The sequence below is a fragment of the Panthera tigris genome, chromosome D3 (assembly GCF_018350195.1).
Source record: "Panthera tigris isolate Pti1 chromosome D3, P.tigris_Pti1_mat1.1, whole genome shotgun sequence".
NCBI classification, from domain to species: domain Eukaryota; kingdom Metazoa; phylum Chordata; class Mammalia; order Carnivora; family Felidae; genus Panthera; species Panthera tigris.
Window position 1 is genome coordinate 41,909,406 of NC_056671.1, and position 20,236 is coordinate 41,929,641.

Genomic DNA, 20,236 nt, shown 5'->3' on the forward strand with positions numbered 1-20,236 from the left:
GTAACAGCTCTTGTGATCTCCTACAGATTCTGTTTCTTAGAGCAAGATTGCAACTGCTTTGGCTATTTGAATATTCTGAATGAACTGACTATTCATGTCTTGTGGCTTAGTTTCTACCTCTCTCCAGCTTTTATTGATGGCAGTAACTTGGCTATCCAACAGTGATTAAATTCTAATATTGTATATGACATTGAATATATATGTTCTTGTTTAATATAGAAATATTTTGTGCCCTAATCCCTGGAACCTGTGAATACTATGAGCCATCTTTCCTCTAATTGTTATGTTATATGGCATGGTTGACCTTTAGATAGAGAGATTATCTGGGTGAGCCAGATCTGATACACAAGCCCTTAAAAGCAGAAGTAAAGAGCTTTCTCTGGCTTATGGCAAGGAGGAAGGCAGAAAAATCAGAGAGATTTGAAGCATGATAGGATTTGACACACTGTGGCTGGCTTGAAGGTGGAGGGGGCCTCATGCAAGAAACATTGAGTGAGTGTAACAGTTATGAAGAGATTTCAGTCAGGCGGCAGGGAAGCAAAACCTTCAGTCCAACAACTGCAAGGAACTGAATTCTGCCAAAAACCTGAATGAGCCTGGAAGCAAATTCCTCCCTATAGCCTCCAGGTAAGATCTCCATCCAACTAATATCTAGATTTTGGCCTTGTGATACCTGAGCAGAGAACCAGGCTTACTATAGTCAGACATCTACCTACAGAACTGTAAGCTCATAAGTGGATATTGATTTAAAGGTGTTAAGTATGTGGTAATATGTTATAAATCATATAGTTAGACTGAACCTTCAATGAGGACAAAAGCCATGAGTAACCTCATGATTTGAAAAAGTAAATGGAGCTTTCATTAAGGTGAGTTGTTTGGTTCCCATATATGGATTGACATATTCCAGAGGAGATGGTCAAATAACAGGAGGAGATGGTCCAAGTGAGAATGGGACTTAGTCATGGAGAATGGCCAGTCATGAGCAGGTAGACCACAGCATCTCTGGGCTTTGGTTTTAGAATATTCATCTTATTTTCTACATCTAATCCAAGGGCATTGTTCTTGTACCATCATATTTTTTCCCCTGATTTGAATTGTCCTCTAAATACAAAGGGTCTGTTATTTTCCCTTCCAGTTGTTTCCCCCATAGAGTTCCTGGCCCAGTATACATGAGTGGTGTTGATGCATTTTAGCTTCACTTCGCAGCTTAAGGTAACTACGATCCCAACAAATCATTCCAATAGCCTCCCTTTAAGGTTGAATCTAACACTTTTTATAACACTTTATTTTTATTCCATTTCACACTCTATTAGAACAATCCAACCCCTCAAGAATATTATTTTAATGCAAGCTCTCAGAAACTCCTGACATTTGTAGTTTTATTTTATTAGTAAGTTAACCATCTTGATTAATTTACTCTAAACACACCAAAATATTTCTTACTAGGCATTTGGGAGAAATGGGAGCTAAAAGTAAAACCTTGAAATTAGACATGCTAACTATGCCAGCATACATCATAATGCTGAAGCTGCCATGATAAAAGAATAGAGATAGGGCACTTTGCATTTACTTCTTAGAACTCTGAGTTTAAGGATCCTTGCATTTCATTATTTCATTTTTGTGTATTCTTATTCTTATACTTTGAGCTTTAAGCTTATCTCCCACAAGGACACTAGAATTTCTTTCCAACTTATTATTGGAAATTTACATTCTTGTCTCCATCTTCAAAACTGAATGTATTAGTGGATCTATTATAAGGATATAGATAGTCACAGGTAAGTATCTTTTGGGAGTTCGTTATGCATGCAGGGGTAGTTTACATTAATTGTGGTTTGAGGAATAAAATATAATGGACAGAAATTTCCTTTCATACCAGTCATGTGGAGACTGGTAGAGACTGGTACCAGACTTTTTTTTTTTTTTTTTTTTACCTTTATTTAATTATTGAGGAAAGTGAAGCACAAATACCTTACAGAGCTTACCCAAAACTCACTATTAGGACTCAGATCTGGGCAATCTGATTTTGACATGTTCTGAGAGCTAAGGTTTGAAATGATTCTGCCATTCTAAGTAGGCAGAGGGGAGGGCCTCTGTGGCAATAAATGTGGCCGTCTGTGGCAATAAAAAGCCGTCTGTGGCAATAAATGTCTTCTCTGTCTAAACAAATCCTACCTTGTTTGAATGTAATTAAGTAACAACAAAAACAAAGAAAACAACTTAGAGAATATGAAAAAGGAACAACAAAAACAATGTAACAAAAGCTATTGGGGGTAGCATCTGGAAAACTCAAGCAAATATTCCTTAAGAGGATCTAATGAAGGATTAAAGAAGCATTTCAGAAGACTGGTATCCTTCACAACATGAAATAAGTTATGAAAATGGAACAGAAAGCCAAAGACATGAAATGGACTGGTATAAAAAATATTAAAAATGAGATACATGAAATAAAAAGTACCAAAATGAAAATTTAGATGCCAAACCAGAATTGAACCCTTATTTCAGTCAGTTAGGAGCCTAATTGTTCCTGTAAAAAATTGAATTAATGATATGGAGGTTAAGTTGACAATTTTTCACAGGATTCACAGTGCTACAATGGAATCAATTCTCTTATCTAAACACCATTCTCAAGCATTTCTTTCAGTATGTATGGCAGGATTTCAGAGAAGTAGATTTGGAACACTGTAGCCAGGGAATGGGAGAGGAGGTCAGTAGGGGAGAGCTGAATCCCAGAGGTATTAACAAAAACACTTGAGAAGACCACATTCTAAGACCCAGGCCCACTAGAAAACAGAGACATAATCAGAGGATAAAAAGCTGCACTTCTCTCCCACCCACCACCACACAAACAAGCCTCTACTATTAAAACAGTGGGTTATAGCTGAAAGACAAAGACTCAGAAGAATAGAACAAAGGAAGTCCCACAGCTAATAGAGGAAGGAAAAAACGAGTTCATTAGAGGAATTTCAGGCCTCTGATGTTCATAGCCTTAACAAACCTCAAACACAACCCAACTCCTGGCCAGATTAACTAAATCTTTACACAAAAGGCTGATGTAAACGTGGTACATATTAAAGATACAACATGTTCAATTTTCAACAAAACAGTTAGAAAAAAAATGCCCAAGAGAAGAAAAAAATACTATCTGAAGAGACAAATAAGTTATCAGAATCAGATCCAGATATGACATAGGTGTTGGGATTATCAGCAAAGAACTTAAAATAATGATGGCTAGTATGCTAAGGATTTTAATGGGAAAAATAGACAATTTTTAAAACCAAATGGGTATGGTGCACAGAGGGATGGAAATTATAACAACTGAAATTCTAGATATCAAAACCCAGTAACAGAAATGAAGAATGCCTTTAATGGCTCATCAGTAGACTGATACCACAAAATCTCTCATAGAATCAGTTTTAAAGGTAGAGGTTGATAACACATTCATGATGAATGTGGAATCCATGGAATCCATCCATTCTGATCCATGTTCAGAATATATCCCTTCTTACCATGGGCAAATCATATGGAGTTTGGTTTATTTCCTTGATTTTGACTCAGCTAATATTTGAAAAAAAATTTTTTTAATGTTTATTTATTTTTGACAGAGAGAGAGAGAGAGAGCGAGCGAGCATGAGTGGGGGAGGGGCAGAGAGAGAGGGAGACACAGAATCCAACGCAGGCTCCAGGCTCTGAGCTGTCAGCACAGAGCCCAACGCAGGGCTTGAACTTATGGACTGTGAGATCATGACCTGAGCTGAAGTCAGACGCTCAACCGACTGAGCCACCCAGGCGCCCCCTCAGCTAATATTTTGATGGAAAATCAAGTCAGAGAGAAAACTTGGGTCCCAAATATTGATACTACAAATTTGTTAATTTTTTTTTCTCTCCTAATAGAGTTGAGTAGGTAGACTGCTATGCTCATTGTAGCCAAAATTTAAGATACAAGTTCAGAACCATATAGGACAGATCAAAAATCTTTCTCTAAAAATATTAAACTGTGCACTTTCAAAAGGAATAATATTGTCCTCAAAGTGGCAAAAATTTGGTTTTGGGAAAAGGCAAAAAAATCTTGCTCTTTTTATGTATAAACTCAGGAATACATACAGTACATAAATATATATACAGCATATTTCTGGTATTAAAATTTTTGGAGGGGAGTTATGATTAAGGGGAAGGTCTAAAAATGTTCCTTGGAGGGTCAATAATGAAAGAAGGCAAAAGTGTCTCAAACCAGTGACTTTTCTTCCTCCCCTACTCTCAGCTTATCTATAATAGAGTCTGTGCCTACATGTGTACACACCCAGATATTTGAAAAAATTTTAAAAATGACCAATCATCTTGTATTTTACTTTCAAAATATCAATTGGTATCAGGAGATTGAGAAAGACAAGCCAAAAATTAGAGAAAGTATTTGTAGAAGACGTAGATGATAAAGGACTGTTATTCAAAATATATAACAAAATGAAAAGGCAAACTACTGAATGGAGAAAATATTAGCAAATCATGTCTTATAAGGGCCAACATTCAAAATATATGAAGAACTCATGCAATTCAAGAGCAAAAAAAATCTGATTAAAAATTGGGTGGAAGACCTGAATAGAAATTTTTCCAAAGATATATAGATGTTCAACAGGTACATGAAAAGATACTCTGTATCATTAATCATCAGGGAAATGCAAATCAAAACCACAATGAGATATAATCTCACACCTGTTAGAATGGCTACCATCAAAAAAGAAGACTAGAATAACAAGTGTTGGTGAGGATGTGGAGAAAAGTGTACCCTTGTACACTTTTGGTGAATGTAAATTGGTGGGGCCACTGTAGAAAACAATATGGAGATTTCTCAAAAAATTAAAAATAGAACTACCGTATTATCCAGCAATTCCACTTTTAGGTATTTATCAGAAGAAAACAAAAACACTAGTTCAAAAAGATATATGCACCCCCATATTAATTGCAGCATTATTTACAATAGCTAAGGTATGGATATTACATAAGTGCCCATTGACACAAGATTGGATAAAGAAATTGTGATATGGAATATTATTCAGCCAGAGAAAAGAATGAACTCTTGCCATTTGCAACAACACGGATGGACCCTGAGGTTGTTATGTAAGTTAAATAAGTCAGACAGAGAAAGACAAATACCACATGATCTCTCTTACACGTGGAATCTGAAAATAAAAATAAAAATAATTAAAATTAATGAAATTAGTGAAAATAAAAAAATAAAAAATAAAAATTTATAGATACAGAGAACAGATTGATGGTTGCCAGAGGAGTGAGGGGTGAGAAAAATGGGTGAACTGTTTTTGTTTGTTTGTTTGTTTGCTTTAGTTTAAATAAATGGAATTTTTTGAAAAGGAGAGAAAATGGAAAGAAAGAATGAGCAAAAATGAGAAGCTATATGTATATTTTAACACTGATTTCAGTGTTTCAGCTTTTCCTCTCTCTTCTTTTTCTTTAGTCAGAGCAGGCAATATAATAGTACAATGTTTTAAGAAGATGTTTTTCCATGATTGCATTTTCTAGGCATTTCTATATTTTGGGATAATTCTATCTCAAAACACATATCTCAGGAGCAGCAGAACTAGTACATTGTATTAAAGAGAAAAGGACCTCTGTTTTTACTAATTTATTGCTGTGTGACAAATTACCTCAGAACAGTGACTTAAGGCAACCATTTATTTTACTAATGTTTTGTGGATTAGGAATTTGGAAAGTACTCGGCCATATAGTTAGTCTCAAATCCAGATGGCATTAACTGTGGTGGTTGGAACTACCTGTTCAAAATGGCTTCTCCACTTGTGTTTGGTCTTAGCTTCTTTCTTTCTCTCTACATCGCATCTCATCTTCCACACTTTAAGTGGCTTGACCTTGACATAGCATTTTCATAGTTTTTGGATTTCTCTTTTTTTAAAATGTTTTTTATGCATTTATTTTTGAGAGAGAACAAGCGGGAGAGGGGCAGAGAGAGCGAGAGAGAGGGAGACACAGAATCTGAAGCAGGTACCAGGCTCCCAGCTTTGAGTACAGAGCCCCACACTGGGCTTGAACCCACAAACTGTGAGATCATGACCTAAGCTGAACTCAGGTGCTTAATCAACTGAGCCACTCAGGCACCCCATGGTTGTTGGATTTCTTAATTGGCTGGCTTCTTCTAGTATGAGCCAGAGCAAGTGTTTCAAGGGATTCAAAAGGAAGCTGCAAGACTTCTTATGACTTGGCCTTAGAAGTTCCAGAACATTTATTTTGCTGTGTTCTATTGGTCAAAATATTTACCAATATCAGGATAGATGGAAAAATAGACTGAACCTCTTAAGGGAGGAGGGAGAGATAACACACACACACACACACGCACACACACACCCAAGGACAACAAAAATTGATGGCAGCAATCTTGCAGATATATGACAACAATTATTTTCTATACAATTTGTCACTTATAATTAAAGCAAGGGGGAGTCTGATTAAAAGTTATTATTATATTCAACATGAATGATAATATGAATCCCAAAATCATGACATATCTAGGATACAGATAACATGAGGTTATCAGATTTTTCATGGGGTTTCAGCTATGAAATAGCTCTGTTACCTTAAACTTTTGAAGGCTGTAAATTCCCAAGCTGGTATCAATTCAAGGTGAATATTTGTTTGAAAATCAAATGAATTTTATTGTTAGTCTCAAAGACATCAAGGGACCCAAGGTCAAGCAATTCTGGACTGTAGATTTTCCGGGACACACATATTACCCAGAGTAAATTATATAAGGATAGTTTGTTAAATGCTCATTAAATTATGCATAAGTAACTCCTATTTAATAAAAGAGTTCATATCTAGATATAATAATCCCATCATTTAATTAAGGATCTGATACCATAAAAATGATTTTCTTTAGAGCAAAATAATCCTGTTTCTCTATGTTCACAGCAAAAGCATCAGTATCAATTACAACATAACCTAGCAATTGAAAACAGGATACTTATTGTTCTCTTGGGTTTTAAAATAAACCAACTGATGTTTATGTAGCCTTGGTCCATCAAAAACAACAAAGGCTATCTGGGGGTGGGGATGAATGGTTGAAAGGTAAATATATTCCAGAAATATACAGGAAGTTCAATTTTTATCATGTGCAGGCCTGTGTAAACTCATCTGAACCTTTTATGTGCATCCTGCTGTGTACCTCAATTCCTACTGGTATTATGCCAACCCTATAAAACACTCATCTGCTCCAAGTTACTACTAACAGGGAATCTCTACTTTAAAAAAACCAACAGAAAAAACCCCACCAAAACCAAAAACCCTGATTATCCCCAAAGAAAGCTATTTTAGTATTTGAGAAACTGATTTACTTATTGATCATGGAAAGATTCAGGAAGACTAGTGAATACAGATGAACTTCCTTTTAGCACTGAAAGTTTACATTTCATTAAAAAGTTATTTCAATACTACATCTAAAAAAGATAGTGTGATATAATGCAGAGAATCAGAACTAAAGAATATAAATGCTGAAATTCAGTTCTGGTTGCTCACCTTACTAGTTCTATGGTTTTGGTCAAATACTACAACCTTTAAAGTTATCAGCATTATCATTTATGAGTGAAATATTACCCGCTGTTTATTTTTCTCTTTCTGTCCCAATGTTTGTGAGCAGAAAAAAGATGAAGAATATTATATTTTTTGCCAGGTGTAATAGGAACACCTCACAAGGAGAAAATTACCTTTGTTGGGAAGATGACTTGATAAATTCATCTGAAATGGCCGTATGCTGGGGTCACAGCTTTTGAGAAAGTCTTGAAATAGTTGGTAACATGGTAGGAGATTGCATGGTATTTGATGGGCTCCTACACTTACACTTTTTCACAATCATGAGTGTGAATAAGAGTGAAAATTACTAAAATTTAAGATGTTTTATCTAAGTGTATTTATTTATTTGATTGGTAGAGAACAGAGAAGATTTGGTTTGCTGTACAAGTTGCTATGGGCAAAATCAAGATAGCATATGTACACGGAAGTCAAAGAGATGATGAGAAACCAAGTTCTGGGGGGCTTGCAGAAAGTATATACAAATATATCATATCCGTGGTATTACAATTTGATGAGGATTATGATTAGCAGAATTCCAATACCTTTAGTATATGTGCATTGGTGTCTATGCATATTTGTGTGTATTTTAATATAACTCTGCTCTAATTCCTAGGAATCTTGAAAAACAAATAGCATATAGGCATAGCCTAAAATATCATTTATTTCTTTAACTGATACTTCTTGGTTAATCTACTGACATAAAGGGTTTATATATCCTCTAGTTCTTGGATTACTTAGTATTAACTTGGGACATTTGGGGCAATTATTTCAAATGAGAAAAAATATTCTACTTCAGTCTGGCATGCCCAGTAATTAATTTTCTAAGAATCTTTAGAATTTCATATTAATACTTTTGGAAGCTGGTGATAGCTTGATGCATGTCCTTAGAATTCTTCATGAATTTTGACTTTTGTGATGTGGAAAGAGAATGGAAAAGAAATCAACCAGATTGAATAGGAATTCATGGTTCTGGTTTGATCTAGTTATGTAAGCAGATGAAGCCGCACACACAAAAATATATTCTCAAAAACTAGGAAAGTATACTCTGGTATAGTTTAGTGCAATGTTTGTTGGCCTTGAGGAGAGGTGGAAACTGCTTAATATACAAGCAATAGCTCATCATGATAATTTTTCTTTCTGTAAGTTATTTCATAAGATAACACAAAGATGAGGTCAAAGAAGTTGAGATTGGTATATTACAGATATAAAGGAGACAAAGCAAATTACTTCTTTTAGACAAATACACAAGCCAGATGAATAGGGAATAACAGTTAAGTTACCTTTGTTTTTTTGAAATCATGCTCTTTTTTTCTCCCAGTGGGGAAAAATTTGACTGTAGAAATATTAATTACATACCATCTCTCTTTAGTGCACATAAAACTTTATACTCTCATTCTTACTGTTTCATAACAAACATATTCTAAGCTGAATAGAACTGTATCTTTAGATTGATCTTCACACTATCCAAACAACCTGTTTCAAACTAATAATGTTAGCAGATAAGTTCTTTAAAACTTTCTGATAACTGCAGAACTAACAGAAATAGGCTTCTGAGACTTTAGTAACTGTATAGATAAATTTAACTTGAATGGAATTTTTCTAGGACTCTTCATCTGAAGAATGTACACACCCAGTTTTAGGTTAATAAGAATAGTAACAAGTAATTATAACAGTGGAGGACAAAACTTTTTGCATTTAGTAATCAAAGGACACGTATTGGTAACACTGAAGATATGCAATCTTATGTAGGGGCAATTAAGATTCATGACTTATTTAAACTGAAGTTGGGGATGTGCATTCCTATTTTACACATGAAGGCAAGGAAATGTTTATCATACTGTTTGAAATAGCAAAAATTTGTGTAAATGTAATTAAATTCTCAAAAGGAGGGAGAATGGGTAAATACTTTTGATATATTCATAAAATAGATGTTCTTCTCAAAAAGGATATAATGAATGCTACATATGTAAACATGACGACATTCCAAACTATAATGTTAGGCCCACAAATATTTTTTTTAGGCCACAAATATTTTTCAAACAAATATAGATTACATATTTATGTAAGATAAATTTATTTATATTTTAAAACAAAAATTTATATAAATTTTAAAACTTAACAGTAGTGTATGTAGCTGAATGGATATATTTGGTTTATTTTTATGTAGTAAAATTGTTAAAATACGCATTGAAATTATACTCACCATGGTCAAGGTGGTGACGGCCCTGGGATTGTATACTGGGGTTCAGGGGATTTTTCTTTTCTTTTTATTTTTTATTAATTAATTAATTTTTTTAACTTTATTTTTTATTTTTTATAATTTACATCCACATTAGTTAGCATATAGTGCAACAATGATTTCAGGAGTAGATTCCTTAATGCCCCTACGCAGTTAGCCCATCCCCCCTCCTACAACACCTCCAGCAACCCTCAGTTTGTTCTCCATATTTATGAGTCTCTTCTGTTTTGTCCTCCTCCCTGTTGTTATATTATTTTTGTTTCCCTTCCCTTATGTTCATCTGTTTTGTCTCTTAAAGTCCTCATATGAGTTAAGTCATATGATTTTTGTCTTTCTCTGACTAATTTCACTTAGCATAGTACCCTCCAGTTCCATCTATGTAGTTGCAAATGGCAGGATTTCATTCTTTTTGATTGCCCAGTAATAGTCCATTGTATATATATACCACATCTTATTCATCCATTCATCCATCGATGGGCATTTGGGCTCTTTCCATAGTTTGGCTATTGTTGATAGTGTTGCTATAAACATAGGGGTGCACGTGTCCCTTCAAAACACCACACCTGTATCCCATGGATAAATGCCTAGTAGTGCAATTGCTGGGTCATAGGGTAGTTCTATTTTTAGTTTTTTTGAGGAACATCCATACTGTTTTCCAGAGTGGCTGCACCAGCTTGCATTCCCACCAACAATGCAAAAGAGATCCTCTTTCTCCACATCCTCACCAACATCTCTTGTTGCCTGAATTGTTAAAGTTAGCCATTGTGACAGGTGTGAAGTGGTATCTCATTGTGGTTTTGACTTGTATTTCCCTGATGATGAGTGATGTTAAGCATTTTTTCATGTGTCGGTTGGCCACCTGGATGACTTCTTTGGAGAGGGGTCTATTCATGTCTTTTGCCCATTTCTTCACTGGATTATTTGTTTTTTGGGTGTTGAGTTTGATAAATTCTTTGTAGATTTTGGATACTAACCCTTTATCTGATATGTTATTTGCAAATATCTTCTCCCATTCTGTCAGTTGCCTTTTAGTTTTGCTGATTGTTTCCTTTGCTGTGCAAAAGCTTTTTATTTTGATGAGGTCCCAGTAGTTGATTTTTGCTTTAGTTTCCCTTGCCTCCAGAGTTGTGTTAAGATGTTGCTGCGGCCAAGATCAAAGAGGTTTTGCCTGCTTTCTCCTTGAGGATTTTGATGGTTTCCTATCTTACATTTAGGTCTTTCATCTATGTTGTATTTATCTTTGTGTATGGTGTAAGAAAGTGGTCCAGGTTCATTCTTCTGCATGTCGCTCTCCAGTTTTCCCAGCACCACTTACTGAAGAGACTGTCTTTATTCCATTGGATATTCTTTCCTGCTTTGTCAAAGATTAGTTGGCCATAGGTTTGTGGGTGCATTTCTGGGTTCTCTATTCAGTTCCATTGATCTGAGTGTCTGTTCTTGTGCCAGTACCATACTGTCTTGATGATTACAGCTTTGTAGTGTATCTTGAAGTCTGGGATTGTGATGTCTCTTGCTTTGGTTTTCTTTTTCAAGATTGCTTTGGCTATTCAGGGTCTTTTCTTATCCCATACAAATTTTAGGATTATTTGTTCTAGTTCTGTGAAAAATGCTGGTGTTACTTTGATAGGGATTGCACTGAATATGTAGATTGGTTTGGGTAGTATCGAGATTTTAACGATATTTGTTCTTCCTATTCAGCAGCATGGAATCTTTTTCCATTTCTTTGTGTCATCTTCAGTTTCTTTCATAAGCTTTCTATAGTTTTCAGTGCATAGCTTTTTCATCTCTTTGGTTAGATTTATTCCTAGGTATCTTATGGTTTTTGGTGCAACTGTAAATGGGATTTATTCCTTGATTTCTGTTTCTGTTGCTTCATTGTTGGCGTATAGGAATGCAACTGATTTCTGTGCATTGATTTTATATCCTGCAACTTTGCTGAATTCATTAATCAGTTCTAGCAGTTTTTTGGTGGAATCTTTTGGGTTTTCCATATAGTGTATCATGTCATCTGCGAAGAGTGAAAGTTTGACCTCCTCCTGGCTGATTTGGACGCCTTTTATTTCTTTGTGTTGTGTGATTGCAGAGGCTAAGACTTCCAATACTATGTTGAATAACAATGGCGAGAGTAGATATTCCTGTCTTGTTCCTGACCTTAGGGGGAAAGCTCTCAGTTTTTCCCCCATTGAGGATGATATTAGCATTGGGTCGTTCATATATGGTTTTTATGATCTCAAGGTATGATCCTTCTGTCCCTACTTTCTTGAGGGTTTTTATCAAGAAAGGATGATGTATTTTGTCAAATGCTTTGTCTGCATCTATTGAGAGGATCATCTGGTTCTTGTCCTTTCTTTTATTGATATGATGAATCACATTGATTGTTTTATGGATATTGAACCAGCCCTGGATCCCAGGTATAAATCCCACCTGGTCGTGGTCAATAATTTTTTAATTTTTTGTTGGATCCAGTTGGCTAATATCTTGAGGATTTTTACATCCATGTTCATGAGGGAAATTGGTCTATAGTTCTTTTTAGTGGGGTCTCTGTCTGGTTTTGGAATCAAGGTAACGCTGGCTTCATAGAAAGAGTTTGGAAGTTTCCTTCCATTTCTATTTTTGGGAACAGTTTCAAGAGAATCGGTATTAACTCTTCCTTAAGTGTTTGGTAGAATTCTCCTGGAAAGCTGTCTGGCCCTGGGCTCTGGTTTTTTGGGAGATTATTGTTTACTAATTCGATTTCCTTACTGGTTATAGGCCTGTTCAAATTTTCTATTTCTTCCTGTTTCAATTTTGGTAGTGTATATGTTTCTAGGAATTTGTCCATTTCCTCCAGATTGCCCATTTTTTTTGGCATATAATTGCTTATAATATTCTCTTATTATTGTTTTTATTTCTGTTGTGTTGGTTGTGATCTCTCCTCTTTCATTCTTGAATTTACTTAATTAGGTCCTTTCCTTTTTCTTCTTGATCAAACTGGCTAGTGGTTTATCAATTTTGTTAATTCTTTCAAAGAACCAGCTTCTGGTTTCATTGATCTGTTCTACTGTTGTTTTGTTTCTGTTTTTTTTGTTTTTCTTGTTTGTTTGTTTGTTTGTTTGTTTTTTGGTTTCGATAGCATTAGTTTCTGCTGTAATCTTTATTATTTCCTGTCTTCTGCTGGTTTGGAGTTTTATTTGCTGTTGTTTTTCCAGCTCCTTAAGGCATAAGGTTAGGTTGTGTATCTGAGATCTTTCTTCCTTCTTTAGGAAGGTGCAGAATACTATATACTTTCCTCTTATGACTGCCTTTCCTGCATCCCAGAGGTTTTGGGTTGTGGTGCTATCATTTTCATTGACTTCCATATACATTTTAATTTCCTCTTTAACTTCTTGGTTAGCCCATTCATTCTTTAGTAGGATGTACTTCAGTCTCCAAGTATTTGTTACCTTTCCAAATTTTTTCTTGTGGTTGATTTCGAGTTTCATAGCATTGTGGTCTGAAAATATGCACGTTATGATCTTGATCTCTTTGTACTTAATAGGGCTAATTTGTTTCCCAGTATATGGTCTACTTTGGAGAATATTCCATGTGCACTGGAGAAGAATGTATATTCTGCTGCTTTAGGATGAAATGTTTTGAATATATCTGTTAAGTCCATCTGGTCCAATGTGTCATTCAAAGCCATTGTTTCCTTGTTGATTTTTTGATTAGATGATCTGTCCATTGCTGTGAGTGGGGTGTTGAAGTCCCATATGCATGCGCGGGAGTGGTGAAAATGGTGCCACACAGCTACCCAGTTTCTTCTCCTGGATCAGCAATTGTGCACCTGTCTTCAGCTCTCATCCACTCCCCACTTTTTCACTCTCCGTGACCAGGCCCCAGGCCATACCTCTCTCCTGAGTTTTGTCTCAGATCTGGCTGTTTTCCCCGGCCCCTTACTGCCAAAGGACTGCGGCTATAGCCCCTTCCGCCCCTCTGTGGGAGGGTCTCACTGAGCAATGGCCGAATGAGCAATGGCCGAATGTTGGCTGCACCTAGGAAGGCCCGCTGGACCCTGTCGTTGCCAGTGCCCCGAGACTGTGGCCAGGTGCCAGCCTGCCCTCCAAAAAGTTCACGAGACAGTGTAGCATCAGGGTTTCAGGGATTATGGAAAATCACAACACACATCTGGCACCAGGCTTCATCCTCAATGACCTTGCCCCAGCACCAGCGAATGTGGCTGTCTTCTGGGATCTGCTGAGACCAGGTGGCTTCAACAGTCTCACCAAATGTCCTTCCAGCAGTGGAACCACTTTTCCCCGTGTGGCCTGAGAACCTCCCGGACCCCACTCTGTTCCTGGGGATTCACATTTCCCTCCAGAGCACTGCCAGGTATTGAGCTGAGGAGTTGCAGCCTTTGTGCTCCCCTTGTTTACAGTCTTAATGGAGTTTAAACCCTCTCTTTTCTCCTTTTTCCTTTCTCCCTTTGTAGTTTAGTTCCCGCAGCTATCTCCAACTTTCCACTTTCTCTCCAGCTGCTTTTGGGGAGGGGTGCTTTTCCCGTATGCTCCCCCCTCCCCACTCTCCATCCTCTCTCCGCCCGCAAAAGGGGTTCCCTACTTTTTGCGGCTTCTTGCTCCCCAAGTTCAGCTCTCCGTACCTGCTGAATTCTGTGGTTCAGGTTGTGCAGTTTGTTGTGTCAATCTTCCAATCCGTTTTTTAGGCATGTAGGATGGTGTAGTGTTGGTCTGGCTGTATTTCATGGACGCAAGACACAGAAAAAGCTTCCATGCTGTTCTGCCATCTTGGCTCCTCTTCCAGGGGATTTTTCTTTTAAATGTGATATTTTGTTTCTGTATTAAAAAACAGATATAAATATGGCAAAATATTAAAATTTGATGAAGCTCAATGGTAGAGATACGTGTGTTTATTATCTACTGAACTGTATTCTACCATGAAATATAACCTAATGTTGATGACATTTAAAATAAATTCTTAACTATATTTTTCTACTTTTTAATTTTTCAGAGAATTCTTTAGTGCTGTGAGTTTTTCTCTCTGAATCATCAGCTTTTAGTCTTTCCCTGAATCATGTCATGTTACAGTGATAGATTTTAAGGTGATAATTGCATTTAAGATCTTATTTTTTAAACTACTACAGCTGTCATAGTAGCATATATACAAATATAATGTACAGCATATTATAGTATATACTACAGAAATATAGTACTTATATATGGTAATATACTCTATACATGTAACAACATAAATCTGCTCTAGTAATAGTGTGTATTTTATGGTCTATTTCCATTTTATGGAAGATAACAGTTTTCTATTCTTCCCAGCAACTTAAAAATCTTTTTAATTGGGGGAAAAACCCCACGTGCAGAAAATTTACTGCCATTATACAAAGAACAATTATCTGCAAGAGGGTTGAACCATTAAGCATCTGTAGCCTTAGTGGCTGCTTGCATGACCCTTTATAAGCCCCATTTTAGTTACAAAGATAACTCTTAGCCTGACTTTTATGTTAATAATCCCTTCATATTTATTTATCTTTTATAGCATTTAAGTATGCAACAATAAACATCATAGTTTTTACCTGCTTTTGAACTTCACATAAATGAAGTGAATTTTTGTTCTTCTGAGTATGCCTCTTTTTTATTGTAAGGTTTATCCATGTGATTTTATGTAGCTTTAGTTCATGCACTTTTGTTCAGGAATATAATACATTATGTGAATATATAAAAATTTAAAGTCTCCTGTTGATAGTCTTTGGGTTTAATATAGCCCAATATCCCTACTAATGCTTAGCATGTCAGACTTACAGTTAATATTTTTGTGACTGCTGAAGTACCTTACTGTATTGTATATGTTTATGTTTGAGGTTTAAGTTACTTTGATGTGCCCTGAACTTTTACATATGGATAAGCCTTTGTAAGTGCCATCCAGATCAACATAGAGATTATTTCCAGCATCCCTGTAAAGATTCTCACAAATGCCCCCAAAGGTAACCACTAATCTGAACTCTGTCACAATAGAATGTTTTGCTATGTTTGACCTTCATATTCACATAAACTACACTATACAGTTTGCATTTTTTTTTGCAACTGCCTTTTTTTGGTTCACCATTTTGTCTTATACATTTTTGCATGAAGCAGTTGTTCATTCTCTTAATTTCTGAATTCCACAATTTACCCACTTTACTATTGATGGACATCTGAGTTGCTTCTAGTTTTTATCTCTTATGAATAAAGCTCTGTACACATTTTGGTGCATTTCTTCTAGTGAATATAACTAATCATTTATTTGTATATACAGCTAGGAGTGGAAAGGCTGGGTCACAGACTAACCTATGTGTAGCTTTAGCAAATAGTGACAGTTTTCCAAAGAGGTTTTACCAATTCACACCTCCACCAGCAATTTATGTGAGGTCCACTTCCTGCACATGGTTGGAAAGTCTTGGTATTGTCAGTCTTTATAATTTTAGTTACTCTGGTAGGGATATGGTGATATCTCATTATATTCTTAATTTGCATTTTCTATTTCATATATTCATTGTCCATTTGTATATCCTCTTTCTGCTTCTTAAAGTGCTGTTTCAAGCCTTGACTTCTTAAAAACATTTGGTTAGCAGGTGACTTCTTATATACTTTAAGAATATTTTGTATATTTGGTAAAATGAATCCCTTATCAAAGATGTGTGATGCAAAACAGTCTATGGTTTGTGGATTTACTCCCCTAATATCTTTTGATAAATATATATTCCTAATTCTAATAGAAGCCAACATATTAAACTTTCCTTTAATACTTTTTATTCCTTTACAAAAATATTTGCCTACTCCAAGATCATGAAAGTGTTTTCCTATGTTTTTTTTTCCCTAAAAGTTTCATGGTTTTAGGATTCACATTTAGACCTGGAATTACTTTTGTGTATGGTGTAAGGGCCCAGATTCACTTTTTTCCCTCTATGGATATCCACTTGACTCAGCACCATCACTAAATTGAAGTGTGACATTTGTCATAAATCACTGTTACTAATTTAATTGCTGTAGCTTTTAATAAATTTTGAATCCCGTTGTTTAAGTCTTGTAGCATTTTCATCTTTTTCTTCAAGATTGCCAAACCTATTTTTGGCCCTTTACATTTATATAGAACTTTGAATATCAGCCTGTCAGTTTCCACAAAAACTTTTTTTTGAGATTTAAATTAGAATTTCCTCAAATTAGAGATGAATTCACAGACAACTGACATCTTTACAATATTGCATCTTTCAATGTGCAAAGGTGGCATAATCCTTTATTTGTCTATGTCTTATTAAGTTCCTCAATAGTATTTTACAGTTTTTGGTTTAAGATATATTTTTAATTAGATCTGTTCCTAAGCATTTGATAGTTTTAGTGCTGATATAAATTATTTTATTTTCTCATTATTATTGCTGGCATAAAGACATAAAAATAATAACTCTACTAATCTTATACCCAGAGAGGTTGCTAGATTATTTGATTAATTCTAATAATTTGACTTTATATTTTTGACATACCCTATGTACCTAATCATGACATCTGCAAATAACCATTATTTTATAACTTCCTTTTAAAACTTTATACTTTTTTTTTAATTTTGTTACAATAGCTGGGACCTCCTGTGCCATGTTTAATCAATTGATATTGGTGGACAAATATTTCTCATTCTAGATCTCAGGGTTAAACCTTTTAATATTTCAACTTTAAGTATGATGTTTACTGCAGACATTTTGTGGATACTCTTCCCCTGCAGTATCTACAAATAAACTGTTGCTTGCTTAGCAATTTTTTAATCATGAATACATATTGAAATTATTATATATAGGGTTTTTTTTCTCTATGGAGGTATGCATGTTTCCTCTTTCTTTTAATTAGTGTGGAAATTTGCATTGATTGATTTTGAATGTAGGAATGAACTTAACTTTATCATGATATGCTTTCCTTGTATATCACAGACTGGATTTGATTAAAAAATATGTTTAGAATTTTATGCATTTATGTTCCTGAAAGAAATTGTGTATAATTTGCGTTTTTGGTGATTTATTTGTCATATTTTGCTACTAAGGTATGACTTTTTCATAAAATAAATGTAATTACTTTTACCCTAGTTTATGAGAATTCACCATTGAAGTAATATGGGTCTAGAGATTCATTGTAAGAAGGTCTTTAACTATGGCTTTAATTTCTTTAATAGATATTTCAGTGTCTTGAAATGAAACTTTAGATAATTGATATTAGCCTTTTTTCCTTCTCTATGTATTCATAAATTATATATGATATTTATAAGTCTTTCAACCACAGCTTTAGATGCTTCCCACATATTTTAGTGTATCTCTTCCATTTTTATTTATTTTAAAATATCTTCCATTATTAAGTTAATTTCTTTGATTCTTGGGATATTTACAAGTACAGTGGTTAATTTATTGATATTTGGACATTTCCACTTTTATCTTAACAATTTTTAGCTTAACAGTACTTAATTCTATGCTATTAGAGAACTTACATAATTTAAAACTTCTGAATGTTTTGAGATATATGATCTAGCAGATGGCTAAGTCCAGTTAAATATTCCATGAGCAGTTGAAAGTACTGTAGAGTCAGCTAAAAATCAAAGTCACAAGACTCAAATAAGCCCTACCTGATTTCTAGGGGAATGGTACTAGAAAATTAATCAAGATGAAATTCTCATGCAGGAAGAATTAGCCTATTTTTTTTTTTTTATAGGAGACCAATGTTAAGTCCTTAGAACACTAGCTCTATTTACCATTCCATATCTTTGTGAACATTTTCTTGCTTTTTAATTATCCCCTCCACTTCCTTTTACATACCACACACATTTGTAAAATATTTGTATATATGATTTCCAACTTACAGAGAAGTATGAGGACGTCTCATGTACACCCACACATAAATTTACCAACTGTTTCCATTCTTGCCCCATTCTCTTTATCATTTTTTTCTCTCTCTATATTGTAAGTCTCAATTTACCTATGGCCCTTCTATGGTGGAATTTTCCAGGGCTCCTAACTGAGACCTGTGGTATTCCCTAAGCCATCTCCTTGAATCCTGAGCCCACTTGTCTCTCTTCTTAGAGATGTGAGGTTGCTGAAAATTCTCCTGACACTTGTTGCTTGACTTCTTGACTGCTTGACTTAAGCAGTTTAATTAGAACATGTCTTTACTGGAAAATGAGTTCCAGGAGTAATTCTGACTTCACAGTGCCTCCCCTTGATAAAGGGTCTTAGCCCTTCATGTCTTATTTGGTATGGGAGCACCAAACTCCATCCAAATCTCTGCAGATTTCTCTGATCTCAGCAACCACCCTCAGTCCAGCTTCTATACTCTTGCTTTGCAGTATGGATTGGCCAATGACCCAAGTAGAAAAGCTGATTTATGAATAGAGTTCGCACAGTTTCTTTCTCTTCAGTCAGACTGCTCAGGTCTGGCTGCCTTGGCATCTTCTGATGTCATCAAACACATGTTTTTGTGTTTTGTATTGCTTTAAAATTTTTTTTCCAGTGGCAGCATTAGCCTGTTACATAGCTGAAATCCGAATCTGTACCTTCATATTTCTTTTTTTTTTTTGTTAACGTTTATTTATTTTTGAGACAGAGAGAGACAGAGCATGAACGGGGGAGGGTCAGAGAGAGGGAGACACAGAATCTGAAACAGGCTTCAGGCTCTGAGCTGTCAGCACAGAGCCTGATGCGGGGCTCAAACTCACAGACCGCGAGATCATGACCTGAGCGGAAGTTCGGCCGCTCAACCGATTGAGCCACCCAGGCGCCCCTCTACCTTCATATTTCTAATAAACATGCTCAGTGCTGTTTTTTTAAATCATATATGTAGTCTATTTTCTTTCCATTACACAAAGTGAAGATTTATTTTTTATACCTTCCCCTTAGAAAAATGTACACACTTCCCTATTCCTAACACTCCAAATATATACATAATTATTTAAAAATAATATTTAATAAATATTTAGATTTTATTGTAAATACAAGAATATTTTCTTTTGATCCATGTACAATGATTACATTTCTTTTCAAGAAATGATTTTCCTGGACTTGATAATATGTCTACTCATTTTTATTTCCTTTTGGTCACTGTTTCAATTCCCTGTGGTTGCTATAACATACAACCACAAACCTAGTGGCTTAATATAACAGAAATTTATTCTCTTAGAGGTCGGGAGGCCAGATGTATAAAATCAGTTTCACTGAGCTAAAGTCTAGATGTCAGTAGGGCTGATTCTTTCTGGAAGACCTAGGGGGAAATAATTTCCTTGCCTTTTCTAGCTCCTGGATAAGATCTTCATTTCTTGTCTCATGACTCCTTCTGTCATTCCAACTTCTTGCTTCCATTGTCATATCTCCTACTTCCTCCACTGACCATCTCTATTTCCTTTTATAAGGACTTGTGTGAT